We start from the raw sequence: 14,367 nt of genomic DNA, 5'->3' as shown, positions 1-14,367 counted from the left end.
TAAATATTAATAATATATTTAGTTATTTTTTAAATAAATTTGAAATAAGTTACATACAAATTTTATCCGTATGTAACAGTTTTTTTTAATTTACATTACATACGGATAACACTTTTTTATTTTTTAATTAAATTTGAAATAAATTACATATAGTTGCAATTTTTTTAATTAAATTTTTAATATATTACATACAAATATAATCCGTATTTAACATTTTTTTTTATTTTTTAATTAAATTTGAAATAAATTACATACGTATTATATCCGTATGTAATAATTTCTGCTTTTTGAATTAAATTTTAAATATCTTACGTATGAATTATATCCGTATGTAATAATTTCTATTTTTTGAATTAAATTTTAAATATCTTACTACGGATTAGAATTCGTATGTAACATTGATTTTACATACAAATTTTTATCCGTATCTGATAATCTGTATGTAATTCCAGATTTTCTTGTAGTGATTATAGACAAACATAAATATCTTAAAATCAAAATGACACAAATATAAACATGTTTAATCAAATAAAATTGAAAAAAGACTCATGAAAAATCAAAACACACACAAATACCACCATTTAAGTACTTAGAAGCACATACATGAATGTTCAAGAACTAAAGCATTTAAATTAACAAAAGATACAAAACCACAATCTAATCACTGAAACAACTTCAAAACAAGTGGGCATGTAAAAATTAACGAAGACAACATGACAATGAAAGAAGACACTAGAAGAAAAAGAACTAGTTATCCAATTTAAACCATGGTTATAAAAACCATATGATAGCCTCCTTCTTCTTTCATTGTTTGTGTTTTGATTTTTTTTTATGGAGATGATCGTTTGTATGGTGCGGAATGAGTAAAAGAATAAGATAGTATTTAGTTTAGAGAGGTCGAATTAGGGAGAGGTCTTGGTCTTCTTGGTGGCCGTATAACCTGCGGTGCCTCTTTTTCTACTCTTCGAGTCTTAGTGTTCTCGGTTACCTTTGTTTTGAATTCTCTAAGTTCTTCTAGCTACATGCACTTCGCACCCCATTGTCTCAGTTCGTCCATGTTACCGGCCGATTTCTTACATGGGCTGTCAGAGAAAGGTTTTGGCTTGAGGGCTGTCACGAGATGGTGGAGTGCTACTTCCGGACTCAAGTCCCAGATACTGATAGCTACCTTGCCAAATATTTCCATGAATGATTAGAGCGTTTTGGATCTCTCTTGTCGAATGTTAACGAGGGAAAGGGAAGTTAGGTGATGAGGCCTGCTTGTGGCTGGGCTAAAATTTTTGATACTAGGGTATCCAAGTAGTCAATCGTAAGGGGTGGCAAACGAGTGAACCAATTCAAAACAACTCCCTTCAACGAGGTAAGGAAGACACGACATAGTAGGGCGTCATTAGCCGTGTAAAGGCTGATTTGAGTAACATAGGCGTCGACGTGTTCGTTTGGGTCGCCACTACCGTCATATTTATCAATCGTCGGACTCTTTCAGGTGTATGGTAGCTACCTCCATTATTGCTTCGGTGAATGGATGTCAGTGTGACGACAATCCTATGGCTCCGTCAAAAGCTGTGTGTGCCTTGTGATGGAGGTGCGAACTTTCTCTTCTTCCATTTGTGTCAGCATCTTGTTTTCGGAGTGTCTGTGATTTTTCAAGTCCTCTTGGGCTGTCGGTGTGTGCCCGAGTTCCAGCCTCTTCATTGTTTCGTTCTCGACCTTCAGGGCATCTCTCTCCTCCACGTTCTTCCATTTCATGTTTTCGAGTTCTCTCTTCATGTCCAACATCATAACTACGAATCTATTAACAGTCCTTCCTCGTTTTGTTTGTCGTTTCCCATCATGCTTCGTGCGGTTACCAGTTTCTTGATAGGTTTTTCTTCCGGTCCCACGGTGGGTGCTAAAATGTTCTTACAATTTCCAAGATCGGATATCCCCTATCAAGCTACCTTCGTCTTCTCTCAATTCCAGTTGTTCTCCTTGTAAGTCCATGAGGGTGAGGTACGCGCAAAAATATTCTCACGCTGAAGTTGAGATATAATGTATTTAATTGTTGAATTCAGAATTTAAACAATCATTATTTTTTATCTTGAGATCTCTCCTATTTATACTTTCTGTTATGTTACAAGGAATAACGCATATCCAATGATCCTTTAATTAAGTTTTATTTCTCTTAATTAAGAATAATCTATTTAACCTATAATTTGACGTGGAAGTTGTTTTATCGAGATTCCGTGACGCTGCCAATGGTGGTCTGTTTTCGGCCACGTAGGACAATCTAAGCACAATTTATTGAGATGCGTGAAATGTTTTCAAATTTTCCTATTTATTTAATAATCAAGTAATATTACACTAATTTAGTAAAACAAAAAAGTAGTCTTAATCCAACATATTACTAAAATTTATATTTGACTAATAACATGAATTAACACGTAAAGTGTAGTAAATTTTCACATAAATAAAGTTTCTTTTGATACTCTAACCATAAAAAAACAGTGATTTAAGAAGCAGTTTTTGAAACAAAATATGAGACTTAAAATCTATAAAGATGAACTGGAAAAGAACGAAAAGTAAAATGAAGCAGACAGAAAACATATTACGTAAAGAACATGGCAATGCCAAAGCTTCTCATGAGTTGAGTCACTTTCATATGGTCTCATAGAAGAATTTCTTGAAAAGTTCCAATGTTCTTCTTGGAAGGTCATGGAAATAACAATGGATCCATCACCATGTGACTTAGAATAATCACTGCCTATCTTTGTGCAAACACATATGCCAACCCCAAAATTCACAGGCTTTCCCCATCCAAAATCTGCTTCATACAATGGCATGCTCATCCAGCTTGTGATATGAAGATTTGGTTCCCTGCAAAAGGGACATTCCTACGCTCTCCTTCTCCCATGAACAAACGCCTTATGCAATCTAACTGCTCCTCACCCAACACATTCTTCAGCTGTGACCTTATGTACTCATTAGTAAGCTTTTCAATCGCTTCTCTTACTTTTTGTGCAGCATAGCTCAAAGGCTTTGACACAATCTCTCCAACATAGCATTTGGGTGTCACTGTTGCTGCCAAAGCATTCCCATAGTAGTTCTTAGGAAGAGGAGGAATTACTCTGCTGCGGATATCAGCATTGAAACGAACTACGGTTGGTTGCTTCTCTTCAAGTTCACGAGCCTTGGATGCAGATCTCCATATATGACCAGCAAGAGCTTCAAATCTGCTATAAGCTCTAACCCCTTCTTGCAAGGGTTGTTCATTGGCCTCCTTCTTCAGCTTCTCCACTTGTTGTCGCGTTAGTTTCAGTAACACAGCTCTTGTCTTCTTCTTCTGCTCAGCATTGATGTCAGAGCTTCCTAGTTTAAGCGGTAGAGGCTTCAACTCGGGTGATCAAAGCATGGTGATGGTGATGTTGACGAGTGTTGGTGTTTGAGTACTGTTCTATCAAGATATGGCAATTCATGTGGCTCCAGTGTCTCTCCACGACCCAGTTTTGCCCATGAATTGATGAATTGAATGCTACCTAGCCCATCAGACAAAACGTGACACACAGCAAGTCCAATGACAAAGCCATTACCACCAGGGAGTCTTGTGGATTGCACAAGCATCAAAGGAATCTCCTCCACGGGTTGAGTGTAATCAATCTTTGGAACAAGCTCAGCGACAACACCAGGTGAAAAGTCTCCATAATCAGCCATTGATTTTGTGGTTTCAGCTTCAATAAATGTGACTCCCTTGGCATTGCAATCCAGCTGAATTCGAGCATCTTCTGCTAAGCTCAACCTTCCAGCAACTGGATAGTAGTGCACTAAAATCTCACCAAGTGACTTCCTCAACCTCTCATTGGTGTCATGGTTGTGTTTTGCTTGGTATACATAGAAGGTGGGTGTGTGACCTGAACGCACAACTTGGTCACTATCTGCTAACCATAAATGACCTTTGGGAGTTCTTCACAAGGAAGAACACGGTAAGAAGCAACAATGGTTACCATCTCTATGCTGTTGTGAAATTCGATGTACTTCTTGCTTATTATATATATATATATAACATGGAGAGGGAGAGAGGGAGAGAACTTCATTACGTTTCTAGAGCAGCTGCCAATTAATTGAATGGCTCACATTGCCACACGTTTGAACTCTCTTCGATGCAAAAATTTCATAGATAGAAAGAAAATAAATGCGAGGAATAAAGAAGAATAAATGTCAGGAAAGTACAGCTGGTAAAAAAATAAAGGAAACATATTTGTTACCAAATTTAAATATAAATAGTTATAGTTAAAATATTGTTAGTTAATTATATACTAATTTAAAAATTACTTAATTAATTAGTTTTTTTTAAAGTCTTAAGATTATAATATTTTAAATAGTTTAAATTAAGAAATAATTTTTTTTTAAAAATAATATCATTTAAATAAAAATGATTTGTTCAAATATATATATATATATATATAATTTTTTTAAAATAAATTATTTTAAAAATTATAACTATATAAAAATTTACGTATATAATTAAGTTTATGTAATGATATTGCTTTATTTCATTTAATATTTATCAAAGATCTTATTTAACAAATATTTCAAAATTTAATAATTAACTTGTTAACTTAACTTAGAAACTATGAATTTACAACTTATAATTAGTTTTAGGGAATCGATATTTTGACACCCAATTAAGTGTTGCGCCAGATTACGCCTGCTGATGTGGATTAAAATATAATAAAGTATTATGTGGGGCCAGTATTGTTGAGGTGGCAAAATTTTAAAATTTAGGGTTTGTAGTAAAAAATTAGGTTTTAGAAAGGCAAAATCAACCCCATTTTCTCAGTGCGATTTGGAGTGGTAGCGATTCTCATTCCGATTCGGTGAAGTCTACGATCAGCACGATTTGTAGTGCGATATCGGTACCGCATTACATTGGAATTCGTTTTCCCCATTTTCTCAGTGCGATTTGGAGTGCGATTTGGAGTGGTAGCGATTCTCATTCCGATTCCGGTGAAGTCTACGATCAACACATTTGTAGTGCGATATCGGTACCGCATTACATTGGATTTCGTTTTTGTTTGGATATTTCTGAAATTGCGATTCTGATTCTGGTAACGTGTGCGATTGATTCCGGTAACGTCTGCGATTCTGATTCCGGTGAGCTCTTTGATTTGGCATCTATTTTCATATAATTTTTCGTCAAGTTTTCATTGGTTTCGTTTTGATTTTTTAGGACTTAGGTTTTTCGATTTCGTTTATTTGTTGGATGTTGGGGTTTTGGATGTTGGACACTGGGGTTTATTGGTGTTTTGATTTTCTATATGTTGAATGACCTTTGTATTGGTTTGGATTTGACTTTTTAGGGTTTCCTAGCAATTGGTGACGGAGGGAAGTGCAGTGTTGGTTAACTCGTATGGGAGAGAGGGTTTTCCTTACAAATCCCGGGAGGTTAAGACTTTGGTCATAAAGGCGTTGGTGTCTGAAGCTGCAGCTGCATCTCAAGCCAATGAGTTCTTGTTGGCTAACCAGGCTTGCTTCCAAAACGTAATCCTATCCTAACTTAATATTTAAAATATATGCTTCTGTATTTTTGCTTCTTTTTGTTAACTTAACTTAACATATATCTTCTTCCATGTACAGTTTATGCAGCATGTGATGCACCTATAGAGACTGGAATTCGTCAAAGCATGTTCCTGGTAATGTACACTAGTTAGTTTGTCTGTTGGTTTATTTCTACATTTTAATTCTATTAATAGTAATTAATTGTCATCCTTGTCTGTTTGGTTCAATATGTCGTTCTGTAACAGATAGTTATTGTATTATATTGGATCCGACCAAAGATGAAGAAGAGGTTAGTAGAATCAATTTTGGTTAAAATGTTATTTTATTTTCATCTAATTTCTTGGCAGTTTAGTTAGCTGAGTAAATTTGGTCTACATTTGACTCATTTGCATTCTACATTCGTTGTGAATTTTTTTTGAAAATATCATTAAACCTTTGTTTCCCCAATTTAGTTATTGGTGTCTTGAAAAGCCTTACGTCATTGATGTTACAAGCCTTCCTGTTAGAGTGAAGATTCCACCATGTACCTTCTAAATTAGTTTTAAATTATTCTGTTCTTTGGTTCTTAAATTGTAAATTGTTGAAATAGTTATTTAGTTTTAAAATTTGCAACTATGTTGAAATTGCTATTTGGTTCCTAAATTTGCAATGGATGGGTTGTGAGACACTAATGTAACAAACAACTATAGGGCAGTATTCTTTTATGTTAGTTATTGATGAAATTGTGGGACAATATTGTTTTATGTTCTCTCTAAATCCCTTTGTAGTTGCTAATGATGTGGCGCCAGGTGGTGATGGAAAAGGCTTGGTTAAATGAAAATCTGATTGCTCCCATTTGTAAGTGTATGTTGCCCCTTTCAAATGAAAAAACTTATTTATTAATAGAACTGCACATATATTTAAGAATTGAGGTATTAATAGAACTGCACAACAATTCATGTTGCTCTAAATTAACTGAATGTTCTATTATTGAAGCATAAGCATACTGATGTTATAAGAGTGTATGTTGGTTTCGTTCTCAACAGGAAACATTCACAAAATTGTTTGAGGATATAATGTCAATTAGCGGATGTTCAGATGAGGAGGTTCTTACGATTGATCGTTATCCTGAGGGTCAAGCTAAGGTTTGTTTGAAATGATGTTTTTGTTTTTAAGTAGACATGACAATTACATTTATTTATCTTTAATTTTAATTATTATACTGTATTTGTATTTGATTTTGATATACAGGTGTTTAGGCATAATTGCAGGTCAAAGCGTTTGGCTGTTGTGAACATGGTTATAACTTTGGAACAAAAGAGTATTATACAGTCCACCCCATTTGGATGGCTTTTGTTTGTTCGTGAGGACATCAAATTGAGCCGTGGACTTTTAAGTAAGTTATGTAGTTCTTGGGTGGAGAGGAAGCAATGTTTTTCAATTCAGTAATCAATTTGTGTCGTTTAGTTTGGTAGATGTGTGTTTAGGTGTAGGTCTTAGAGTAGGTGGTAGAAAAATTGATTTAAGGAAAAGTAGTATTATATCTCACATAAGGAGTTTTTTTGAAGAAGGTCATGTAACTGTGGAAATGATATATTCTGTTATTTTGAAACTTGGGAATGATATTTCCTCAGAGGACTTTTGTAAGTTGTATGTCTTGTTAGGTTTGTCGGAGTTTATTCTCCCTACTAGATTGGGTTTAGTTCATGATGGGTTTTTAACCTTGTGATGATTTAGACAAACTTGATATGTATAATTGGGGGGTTTAGTGTATGAGATTTTGGTTGATAGTTTGTGTTCAGCTTCAAAATGGATTACGCGGGAAATATGTCGTATATCCATGTGGATGGTTGCGTTTACCTCTTGCAGGTAAAATGAAACATTTTTGTTATTGGTAAATGTTTGTAATAATTGTGCATTGTGTTGACCTTTTAATAAATGCCTTTTTTGTATTCATTGTTCAGATATGGACGATGGAACATTTGTTCTCTTATAAGCGTCAAGTACCTACTAGTGGGAATAAATATCCCCGTATCATGCATTGGATGAATGTTAGAGTTGGTGACCATGAACTTGAACGTGGTCTGCGTAAGAATAAGGTATTTTTTTTTTGTAATTTGTATTACCTTAATGTTGTTTTGAATGTAGATAATTATTTTTGGAATTATATATGTCAACAAACAGGTTGTTGTTGAATTATGTGCTTCCAATGAAGAAGTTTGCAGTAAATTTGTTGAAGAAGCTTTTGACCAAATTGGGTGTCGAATTACGAAGAAGAAACCAACAAAGGATGAAGTCCGTGCAATGAGGGTGAAAGTTCTTCAACTGATGCGGAAATCTGAGGAGCAGGAATTATTAATCACAAGTATGGAGAAAGAGGTTAATGACATAGTTGAGTTAATTGCAAGGAGAAATTGTCTTCGTCGTGATACTCAGTCAGAAGTAGTTGAAGTTGAACCTCTTGCAATGGATTGCACATACTTGAAAAAGGCAGAAAGCAGTTATGAAGATGTAGATGAAGTAGAACCAAATGAAGAATTTAACAGTCATGAAGATGTACATGAAGATAAACAATTACATGTAGATGAAGTCCAACCTAATGAAGAAGTCAACATGTTTCCTAAAATGAACGTTGAACCGAGGAAACGTTTCAAGAGTGCTGTTTTGAAAACACCTTGGACCACATATTCAAAGAGGAAGCCAAAAAAACCCAAAAAATGATGCTTCATTAATGGATATGTTTTTAGGTGCTTTTTGTTTTTAAGTTAGTGGATGTATGCTTTGCTGACATTGTTGAAACCATTGTAATTTGTAGTATTGCACCAATAATTTTGTTGAGGAGTAATTATTGTGGAAACTCTGAATGTGTAAGTGGATTAATTTTGTTATTCATTAACAGTATTGTTATTCATTAATTTTGTAGTATTGTTTTTATTAATGAACTTTGTTCTGAATTGAGAAACCCAATGAGGTAGTCTTTTACCAATGGATTGCCTGAACCTCCAATGAGGTCCCTGGACTCCCATCTATCCCTATTTGCAGATGAAAAATCCAAAACTATGACCCAGTTGCAGGATTAAGTGACTGTGCAAAAACTACAACATAGGTCCCCAGTTAAAATAAAGGGGTCCCCACTTACATAAAACACCAGAAATTGAGGTAGACCAATGAATGGCCTGAACCTCCAATGAGGTCCCTGGACTCCCATATCAACCCTCTTTGCATCCAAAAAATCCAAAACTAATCACCCAGTTGCAGGATTAAGTGACTGTGCAAACTACAACATAGGTCCCAGTTAAAATAAAGGGTCCCCACTTAGATAAATACACCAGAATTGAGGTAGACTTTCACCAATGAATGGCCTGAACCTCCAATGAGGTCCCTGGACTCCCATATCAACCCTCTTTGCATCCAAAAAATCCAAAACTAATCACCCAGTTGCAGGATTAAGTGACTGTGCAAAAACTACAACATAGGTCCCGTTAAAATAAAGGGTCCCCACTTAGATAAATACACCAGAAATTGAGGTAGACTTTCACCAATGAATGGCCTGAACCTCCAATGAGGTCCCTGGACTCCCATCTGAACCCTCTTTGCAGCCAAAAAATCCAAAACTATGACCCAGTTGCAGGATTAAGTGACTGTGCAAAAACTACAACATAGGTCCCAGTTAAAATAAAGGGGTCCCCACTTAGATAAATACACCAGAAATTGAGGTAGACTTTCACCAATGAATGGCCTGAACCTCCAATGAGGTCCCTGGACTCCCATCTGAACCCTCTTTGCACCAAAAAATCCAAAACTATGACCCGTTGCAGGATTAAGTGACTGTGCAAAAACTACATCATAGGTCCCCAGTTAAAATAAAGGGTCCCCACTTAGATAAATACACCAGAATTGAGGTAGACTTTCACCAATGAATGGCCTGAACCTCCAATGAGGTCCCTGGACTCCCATATCAACCCTCTTTGCATCCAAAAAATCCAAAACTGATGACCCAGTTGCAGGATTAAGTGACTGTGCAAAAACTACAACATAGGTCCCCGTTAAAATAAAGGGGTCCACTTAGATAAATACACCAGAATTGAGGTAGACTTTCACCAATGAATGGCCTGAACCTCCAATGAGGTCCTGGACTCCCATCTCAACCCTCTTTGCAGCCAAAAAATCCAAAACTGATCACCCAGTTGCAGGATTAAGTGATGTGCAAAAACTACAACATAGGTCCCCAGTTAAAATAAAGGGATCCCCACTTAGATAAATAAACCAGAATTGAGGTAGACTTTCACCAATGAATGGCCTGAACCTCCAATGAGGTCCCTGGACTCCCATCTCAACCCTCTTTGCATCCAAAAAATCCAAAACTAATGACCCGTTGCAGGATTAAGTGACTGTGCAAAAACTACATCATAGGTCCCCAATTAAAATAAAGGGTCCCCACTTAGATAAATACACCAGAATTTGAGGTAGACTTTCACCAATGAATGGCCTGAACCTCCAATGAGGTCCCTGGACTCCCATCTCAACCCTCTTTGCATCCAAAAAATCCAAAACTAATGACCCGGTTGCAGGATTAAGTGACTGTGCAAAAACTACATCATAGGTCCCCAATTAAAATAAAATGGGTCCCCACTTAGATAAATACACCAGAATTTGAGGTAGACTTTCACCAATGAATGGCCTGAACCTCCAATGAGGTCCCTGGACTCCCATATCAACCCTCTTTGCATCCAAAAAATCCAAAACTAATCACCCAGTTGCAGGATTAAGTGACTGTGCAAAAACTACAACATAGGTCCCCGGTTAAAATAAAAGGGGTCCCCACTTAGATAAATACACCAGAATTTGAGGTAGACTTTCACCAATGAATGGCCTGAACCTCCAATGAGGTCCCTGGACTCCCATCTCGACCCTCTTTGCAGCCAAAAAATCCAAAACTAATCACCCAGTTGCAGGATTAAGTGACTGTTCAAAAACTACAACATAGGTGCCCAGTTAAAATAAATGGGGTCCCCACTTACATAAAAACAGCAAAAAAACTGAGATGTTAATAATTGTCATTTAACATTATTTGACGTCACATACAAGTTCGAACTACATAATATTCAAGATTGTCTAATTCCTTATTTTTTTGATGGCCTTGAATAATAACTCCATCTTTTCTGCATCTGAAAATTGATGAGGAAGGCAAATGTTAGACAATATACATTGGCAACTTTCATTATAGTTTTTAAAGTGTTGTTCATTTCTTGTATTGTACCTAGAGTCGTGGGTGGAAGTCTTACTACTGGATGACAAGCACGAACTAAGTCGTTAGTGGGTGGACATATGTCAGAATTGAAAACCTACATGAATGACAATTTAATTTCAAGCATGTAATGTAATGTAAAGAAGACGATTATTATTTTAACCTGCATAGTTGTATTACATTTATGTTGTTTGACTACATACCTTGACAATGTTGTTAAGAGTGATATTAAGGTAGAAGTTCCTTCGATTTGGAGTGAAAATGCCCACCTAAAAAACACACAAAAATACTTGTATGAATGACATGACATATGGAATTGTAAAAGAAAAGTTTGTTTTTCACCAGGTTAATACATTCTTTAAGACTAAGACAGAGCCAACTTCAATTAGAGAACCAAATTCTTCATTCTTTAAAACCTTCCCATGAACACTTGCACTTGCAGTCCCCGTCGGATCCTGTAAAGCAAGAAATTTAATATACAACTTCTTTTGCAAAATGTAAGAAAGACTACATAATAGGTATATTACCTTAATTGTTATTAACATGTCTCCTAGACCATTGTGCTTGCATGATTTGATTAGACAACTTAAGAGTGGGAAAACATCTAATTCTTTCAAACTTCCCAGGAATGATCTCTGTTTAGAACCACGTCCTTCAATTTCTCCTTCACAATAAAATGAAAACATCATTAGACATAAACTTTTGTTGTTCCATTCTAAAAAACGTGATTGAGTATTACCTTGGAATTGAAGGAATTTTTCTGCCCATTTCCATTGGTTGGATGTAAAATCACGATCATAAGTTTGTTGACCTATACGGTTTATAAATTCTTGAGGGTTTACTGGCTGCTCAGAGTTCCGATTAAGAATCATGGCTTGCACATTACCAGCTGGTCCCGAAATGACATTGGTAGTAGAGTTGCAACGTCGTACATAACTACCAATGTCATTGTCGTCGATATCAAGCCCTTCCCATGACTCCATTTGGAATGGATGTATAGTTCAACAAATTCATCCTATCGCATGCCCTATATATAGATGAACGTTGGGCACATGTTATTGAAGGAAGGAAAAGGGACGAAAATGGAAGAATTTGTTTTTTTAAATATTTTTTAAGGTGAGGTGCAGTTTAGGTGTGGTGCGGTTTAGGTGAGGTGCCATATAAAGATGAATGTTTGGCACATGTTCACGTTTCAAGCAAGGAAAAGGGATTTCTGTGAAAAAGTAAATGTATTGTCTAATTAATAACCCTTAATAACATATCATAAATGCAACAATAATTTGTTTTTTTAAATATTTTTTAAGATGAGGTGCAGTTTAGGTGTGGTACAGTTTAAGTGAGTGCCATATAAAGATGGACTTTGGGCAGATGTTCACGTTTCAAGCAAGGAAAAAGCAAATGTCTTGTCTAATAATAACTTAGCATAAATGCAACAATAATTTTATTTAAAATATATTTTAAAGTGAGGTGCAGTACGGTACTCTTCTTAAAATGGCAATAAATGCTAATTTGCCATGAATGTTACGTGCAAGGATAGTTTTGCTCCAACTTTAACTTTAGTTTTTTGCAGGTGGGGTTCATTCCTCAATGCCACAAATGCTGATTTTTCCATTCACACATTAAAGAGAAAGTGTGTGCCCTTCCTCAAAGTCCAACACCCCGTCCAGCACCACGTCCAGCATCCCCTCCAGCACTGTCAGCATTCATTGATAGCAACAGTTCTTCTTCATTCTACTTCCTTGCATTAACTACAAATTCAAGAGCAGATAACGTCCAGCACTGTCAGCATTCATTGATAGCAACAGTTCTTCCTTCATTCTACTTCCTTGCATTAACTAGAAATTGAAGAGCAGATAACGTCCAGCACTGTCAGCAATTCATTGATTCCAACAGTTCTTCTTCATTGTTCTTCATTGCATTAAATACAAATTCAAGAGCAGTTTACGTCCACCACGGTCAGCATCCATTGAAGGTTTTGTGGTGAAGGTACTGTTGCATTCAATACATAGCTTATTTGTAACTTTGTGCAAATTGTTAAATAATGCATAAAAGTAGTCATAGTTCTTTAATGATGCAGTAGATTTATTTTGTTTATTGTTTTAAATTTTTAAGTTAAGTTATATAAGAAAATTGTATACATGTGCATTAATGTTTTTTGTGACGTCAATTAAGCTAAGCATTGTACACACAACAGGTTTAAGGTAATGGCAGATTTGTCACTTGATGACATTCCGTTGTTAGAAGAATCTCAGCATTCGAATCATTTAGCTGGGAATGATTATGTGGAAAATATACTTCATGATACAGATTCCAGATCAATATTGATGAGTCCGTTCCAAATGTAGTTGATGAATCAGCTCCTACAGTTGGAATGTGTTTTGACACTGCAGATGCCGTGAAAAGTTATTACCGACAATATGGCATTAAAAGGGTTTTGCAATTAGAACTCGAAGTTCGAAAAAGGACCTGACAAAGATTAAGGTACTTCATCTTGGTATGTGCTAGGCGGGAAATTACATGTCTGCGATTCCACCAGAATTAAGCACTCCCTACTCAGACGGTTGATGTCGGCTCGTATAACTGTTGGAATAAAAGAAGGCAAGTGGTATATTATGTCGGTACGAGGACCACTCACATCAATTGAGCCGACGAATTCTAGATTGTTTCACGGTAATAGGAAATATCTTTGCAGACAAAAGAGTGTTGGATATTAATGACGATGCTGGGGTTCGTATAAATAAGACTTTTAGGTCTTTTGTGTCTGCTGCTGGTGGTTACGAGAATCTCGACTTTGTTGAACGAGATGTCCGTAATTATGTTGCCCAAAGTAGGAGAGCATTGGGGAAGGAAGGTGATGGAAAAGCTCTCTTAAATCATTTCTGTCGCATGAGGGAATTGAATCCCAATTTTATTTTGACATTCATTTGGGCGATGATAACCGCATACGACATGTATTTTGGGCTGATGCTAGAAGCAGGGCAGCATGGGATAGTTTTGGAGACATTTTATGTTTCGATACCACATACCTAACAATAAGTATGATATGCCGTTTGCACCTTTTGTTGGTGTAAATCATCACGGTCAATCAATATTGTTGGGATGTGGACTCCTATCTTCTGAGGACACTGATGCTTTTGTGTGGCTTTTTCAAAGTTGGTTGCGTTGCATGTCAAACAGACCCCTGTAGGCATTGTGACCGATCAATGCAGGGCAATGAAAATTGCAGTTGAAGTTGTGTTCCCAAATGCACGTCATAGGTGGTGTCTTTGGCACATTTATGAAAAAATACCAGAAAAACTTCAAGGATATAGTCAGTACAAGGAAATGAAACGTGGAATGAAGACAGTGGTCTATGAGTCCACAAGTGTTGATGATTTCTTGTCTTCGTGGGCAAATTTGATAAATACGTTTAACTTAAGTACAACGATTGGTTAGTACATTATTTGAAGAACGACATCGTTGGGTTCCTTGTTATCTAAAATCATTTTTTTGGGCAGGAATGTCAACAACGCAGAAGAGTGAAAGCATGAATGCTTTTTTTGACGGGTACATTAATTCAAGCACAAGTCTCCAACAATTTGTGCAACAGTATGGAACGCTCTGCA

At 36.2% G+C, this 14,367-nt stretch overlaps 1 pseudogene; it reads right to left on the bottom strand.

Moving 5' to 3' along the window:
* Positions 1–2,416: 2,416 nt before the first annotated feature.
* On the bottom strand, positions 2,417–4,016 carry LOC137817697 (hydroxycinnamoyl-CoA:piscidic acid hydroxycinnamoyltransferase-like; annotated as a pseudogene).
* Between the last annotated feature and the right edge of the window lie 10,351 nt (positions 4,017–14,367).

The sequence above is a fragment of the Phaseolus vulgaris genome, unplaced genomic scaffold (genome assembly GCF_000499845.2).
Source record: "Phaseolus vulgaris cultivar G19833 unplaced genomic scaffold, P. vulgaris v2.0 scaffold_770, whole genome shotgun sequence".
NCBI classification, from domain to species: domain Eukaryota; kingdom Viridiplantae; phylum Streptophyta; class Magnoliopsida; order Fabales; family Fabaceae; genus Phaseolus; species Phaseolus vulgaris.
This window is presented reverse-complemented; position numbering and strand designations above follow the sequence as displayed.